We start from the raw sequence: 6,197 nt of genomic DNA on the forward strand, positions 1-6,197 counted from the left end.
AATTTGTCATTTTTTAATAAAAATTCAACTGTTTTTGTCAAAAATGAACTTTTTGTTTAAAATTCATATTTTGTTGCTGATTATTCAACTGAAATATTTTTTGGGTCAAAACTTTTTTTTCAGAAAATTGATCCTTTTGGTTTAAAAGTTCATCCTTTTCAGTAAAAATATGGCATCTTTCTTTGAAGGAATGAAACTGTTTTTGTTTTTTTTGAAAATAAAACTATTTCCTGGAAAATGTACTTTTTGTTTAAAATTCCTAATTTTTTGCGTAAAAGTCAATTGAAATCTTTTTGTAGGAAAATTAAACACTTTTTTATTGAAAATATGTCTATTCGATTTAAAAATTCACCTCTTTTAGTAGGTATTTGATTTTTCTTGGACAAAAAATGCAATGTTTGGTTTAAAATTTAACAACTTTCTTAAAAAGGCATACTTTTTGGTAAAAATTAGAATATTTAGCAGAAAGTGAAGTTAATGTTGACAATTCTTATTTTGGGATTGGAAAGTGCATTAAATTCATCTTCCGATAAATATTTAACTATTTAAAAAAAATTTTTTTTTAAAGTTATTCTGTTTTAGAATATCTTAAATATCTTAAATATCGTAAATCTTAAATATAAATGCAACTTTTCGGTAGAAAATTCAAACTTTTTTTTCAAGCATTTGTCTTTTTATTTTAAAATGTACCTGCTTTATTAGAAATAACATCTTTCTTGGATAAGAAGCAACTGCTTCGTTGGAAATTAAACTATTTTTCTAAAAGGTCATAATATCGGTATAAAATTATACTTTTCTGTTGAAAAATGAACTATTTGAAATGAAATTTACTTTTTGTTTAGAATTTAATATTTTGGTGTTGAAAAATGAACTGAAATCTTTCCTGAATGGCAGTTTAACATTAAAGAAAATGTTGTTTTTATTAAAAATTCATCTATTTTGGGACAAATTTAATCTTTCTTGGATAAAAAGGCAACTATCTGGTAGAGAAATCAACTATTTTGTTTAAAATTCATCCTTTTTGGTTGAAAAAATTCGTCTTTTTAGATAATAAACTCAACTTTTTTTCACAGAAACTTATTTTTTAATAAAAAATTCAGTTTTATCTAGAAAAGTCAACTTGAATCTTTTTTTTATAAAAATTTACCTATTATTTAAAGCACTTTTGTTTTTTGTTTTTCAGTAAGAATTCATTTGTTTCAAGAGAAGTTATATATTTTTTGGTTATTAATGCAACTATTTGGTAAAGAATTATACAATTTTGTTAAAAAGTTATCCTTTTTGGTTAAAAAATCATCCGTTTTGGTTCAAAATTCGTCATTTGGGATTAAAAATTCAATTTTTTTCGTAAAAAATTTATTTGTTGTTTAACAATTCGTATAGTGAAAAGTCAACGGAAATCTTTTTTAACAAAAAATTGCACCATTTTTTTATTTAATTGATGTTTTTGATTCAAGAATTCATTTGTTTTAGTCTTACAAAGATTAATTCTTAGAAAGATTGGGTTGAATCACTTTGTTAAGAAATCATTTATTTCTTTAAGATTTACATTTTTAGTTGAAAACTAATCTCTTTGGTTAAAAGTTTGACTATTTTTTTTAAAATAATCTTTTTTAAATGATAATTCACGTATCTGATAGTTAAACATTTATTTTTTTGACGGAAGACCTATGTGTTTGGTTGAAAATTTAACCGATTAGTTCAAAGGCCTTTTTTGATTTAAATTTAATTTTTTAACTAAGTTGAGTAGAAAATCTTTATTTGTTGAAAATTTTTCTTTCTGTTTAAAAATTCTTTTCTGCATTAATTTCATCATGTTTGGTTAAAATATAAACTATCTAACATTTTTACCTCAAATACTGTTTAATTCCGTTTATAAAAGATTGGATGTTAAAAATGTAAATAGATTAGAATGCTGGTACTTGAATATTAATGATTGAGAAAAGTGAAAAAGTAGTCCAGGAAAAATCAGGGAATTTTTAATTGAAATGTTTTTTGCTGGAAACTATAAACTTATGTACAATTATCGTAGGGGAGGAGGGTGAAATATTTAGTTACGACTTGTTACTTGGGGGAGGGTCCTGCCTCTTGCTGCCTTTCATCTTTAAAGACTTCGACTACGACGACAAAGCTAATGGAAAAAAACGACGCCAACCGACGTCACTGACGCCAGCCACGACAATGCCATCAGCAACGGGGAAAACGCCAATGACGAGAATAACGGCAACGGCGTTAATGGCGCCAATGATAAAAGTGAGACCAGCGGCTGCAATGACGCTAACGACGACATATACTCGTGAAAGTAAAATCCATTTTCTCTTTAAAAATTAAGCAGCAAACTTTAAGATTTGGTAAAATCCGCATAAGACAATTTTCATATAAAATCAATAACTTTTCATTGAGATAAGAATTTAATAAAAGCATAGAGTCTAAAAATGAAAGAAAAGGAGTTGATCTAATTTTCGAAGGCGGCGTAAATAACTGAACTAAAACGACTTCTGAGCCTCAAAGACGTCGAATACGACAAAAAACTCCACAATAGCAAAAACGCTAACAAGCGCAATGAAAACAATTATGCTTACTACGATTACAACGTCAATGACACGATCGACGATTTCGAAGCCAGCGCAGATAATTACGCCATCGACAAAAAAGACGCTGATAGAGGCACCAATGAAGCTAACGGCGAAAACGAAGCCAGCAACGGCAATGACGCCAGGCATAATATTGACGACAATGACGCTAGCTCCAAAAATGACGCTAGCTCCAAAAATGACGCTAGCTCCAAAAATGACGCTAACTATAACAATGACGTCGAGGACGGCAATAAGCCTGACGATGACATTGGCTTTAATAACACAAATAACGAAACCAACGACAATGACGCCAAAGAGGACACTAAGGCCAACGACGGCAATTACGCCATCATCGAAATTGACGCTAGCTACGCTAACCACAAAGACAGCCGCAATTAAGCTAACGGTGACAATGACGACAATGACACCAATGATAATATTTACTTTTGGGGAGGAACCAAACATACTTTGACAGGAGCGTCTGCATGAAGCTATTAAAAAAATGGTGGATTTCAGCAGTGACAAGAGAAATATGTGGCTCCCAAGTAGGGATGGATTAACATAAGCGCAGCGTTTAATAGAAGAACTGCGTGATCATACTATGTCGACTGAAGGGTATCATAGGGGTTTCATCGAGAATGTTGGACGAATGGCCAGAATGAGGGCCAGGACCCGAAAGGAGAGGATAAAAAAGAGGACAAGTCAAAGTGGAACTCAAACCCAAGAAGCCATAGTGAACCTCACTCCCCGCAATAGGAAGCGAGGAAGGGAGACCACCTTGAGTTCCATGGAGGCTGGCTCCTTCAAGCAAAGCTGTAAGAGGCCGAAAACCCGCGACGCCTCAGCGCCTGCGACCTCGACTCCAAAGAAGGTGGAAAAAGCAGATGAACTTGCATCCAGTAACACCAGGAAGCAGAAAAACACACGGAGAAGAGCTCGGCCCGAGGCGGTTCTTATCAAACCGACTGAGGGTCTGAGCTATGCCGGGATTTTGAAGGACATCAAGCAAAAGGTTAGCCCTGACGCCCTTAGTGTGAAATTCAAGGGAGTCAGGAAAACCAGAAACGGAGAGGTCCTTGTAGAACTAGGACCTTCAGGAAAGGGCAGAGTAGAACTTTCAGCGGCCATAAAAGGAGCTGTAGGTAAAAGGGGTAGCGTGCGCGAGCTCGTTTCCCGGATGGGGGTCGAGGTCTTAGACCTATACACTTCAACAGACGTAGGAGAGGTCGAAGTGGCTGTAAGAAGCCACTTTAACAAAACTTATGTGGGAGAAGTGAAGGTCAGCCTCACGAAAAGAACCTACAGAGGGAATCTGAGGGCTTTCGTGGAGTTGATAGAAGGCTTAGCGGAGACACTGGTGCGCGCAAGGCACCTGAAGGTGAGGTGGGTGTCCTGTGGCGTGCACAAGAAGGTGGACAGGCTACGCTTCTACCGCTGCCTAGGCTACCGTCACATGGCAGCTGGTTGCGAGGCCCCTGACAGAAAGAGGGCATGTAAGAGTGCGCCGCAGTGCTACCTCTGCGCCGCAAAAGTAGAGAAGCCCCGGACTGATCATCTGCCGGGCACGTTGAAAATCTTGGCGTATAGGGAGGCAGTCTCGTTGAAGAAGCCTCCCGTACGCAGAGGCTAACATCGGAGCTGGGCAGGTCCAACAAGAAGCCCAGAAATACAGGACAAGGCCAAGTTGGCATGAAGGAAGAAGGCCGAAGCACGGCTACAAAAAAGACGGCACTCTCTGAAGTAATGCGGAAGCGGTTCCGGGGGGAATAATGCAAAGGAGAAAAGACGGTGTTTTTTTAGTGGGTCCTTAGTGGCAACATTATAATGACAGAGTTGACTCTATATAATGTATGACTATACGCAATGTATAATTAAATCTTACTTATGTCAGGTCATTATAGTGATGCGTCAACTAAGATCCCAACACTACCGAGAAGTGCGGACCTTTCACGGTGTGTTTTTGAACATTTTTCACCAGGCCTTCGTAAAAAAATGCTATTATATTTACGACAATTATTCCAGCGACGCCAATAACCCCAAGAACGGCGATAACGCCAACCACCGGCACGATGATAATAAGGCTGTGGCACACGTAAAATCAACTTTCTTTCAAAAAATCAAGCAGCAAACTTTGAGATTTGATAAAATCCGCAGAAGACAATTTTCACACAAAACCAATACCTGTAAATTAAGATGACAATTTAGTAAAAGCATTCTCTCTAAAAAAAAGGTGAACTAATTTGCAAAGATTGCGTAAACAACTGAATTAAAACTAGATGAAGTAATATTGCCTGTTATCCACGGCAAAAATGACGCCAACGACGACACTAAAGCCAGCTACGACAATGACACCAACAACGGCGATGACACCCGCGACCAAAATCACGAGAATAGTAGCAACGGCGACAATGAAGCTGATGAAGAAAATTACACAAATCACAAAAATGATGCTAACAACATTATCGACGAAAATGACGCCAACGATGACAACGCCGACAACTGCGACAGTGTTTTTGCCAAATTAAAATTAATTTTTTCTTAAAAAAAAGAGTGCAAACTTTGAGATTTAATGAAATCCGCATAAGCCAATTTTTGTATAAAACCAATACCTTTCCATTGAGATGAGAATATAATAAAAGCACACTCTCAAAAGGGAAAAAAAGGGTGACCTAATTTTCAAAGGCGGCGTTGAATAACTGAATTAAAACTACCTGGGGTAAGATTGCCTCTTATACGAAAGGTAATGGACACGAGGAGAAACATTCGCTAGCCACTACAACATAAAAAAGGTGGAGCGACTGGATGTCCTCTTAAAAACTTTCACCAGAGCGAGGTGCACTTTCCGCTACCAACACCTTTCAAAGTCGCACGAATCAATGCTTGGTTCGTTTCCTGTCTCTAATTCCACTTAGCGCTCTACCGTGGAGGATTCCACTATTTTTAAAAATCCCCATCACGCTTCGAGTCTTCATCCTTCTCAATAAATTATCCGAGCGAAAACCATCTCGCCGTTGCCTCAAGAACAAAAACTTTCTGAACGACTAACAAGTGAAGTTTCACTGTTTTCAATTTTAATGGTCTTTTTCCGACGGAGATTACTACTTGATATGACTTTTCGTTTCTTTCGAATCGCAAGGGATGAAAGGAAAACAAATCTTTATAATTTACCTCAAATAAAGTTATTTGAAAAAATGAAAAATATGATCCAGAACTAAGCCTGTTCCGAAGTTTGCAGATATAAGAAAAATTCAGTTAAGGATAAATAATTTTTCATTAAAATAAGTCGAACTTCTAAAAAATAATTTGTGAACTTAATACGTAGCCAATCAAAAGAAAGGCATTCAGTTTATTTTTCCGTTCTACAAATATAGTCAAACCTGGATGTCGTGTCAGTTTTTGGGATGACAGTGACCATAAATCCAGAGTCTAGGAACTGTTCTGTCTCTGTTCAGTTACGTTTTCTGTCAAGTCACGCCTGAGTGAACACCGCACATCTGAAATCTGAATTATCTGAATCAAAAATCGGGAAACTGAGTGACTGTTTCGATATTATTCAAGGAGTTAGACAAGGATGCGTTATGTCTTCATGGTTATTTATATTATTTATGGACAAGTGTTTAA

Source organism: Belonocnema kinseyi, chromosome 1, assembly GCF_010883055.1.
Source record: "Belonocnema kinseyi isolate 2016_QV_RU_SX_M_011 chromosome 1, B_treatae_v1, whole genome shotgun sequence".
In the NCBI taxonomy this organism is placed as follows: Eukaryota; Metazoa; Arthropoda; class Insecta; order Hymenoptera; family Cynipidae; genus Belonocnema; species Belonocnema kinseyi.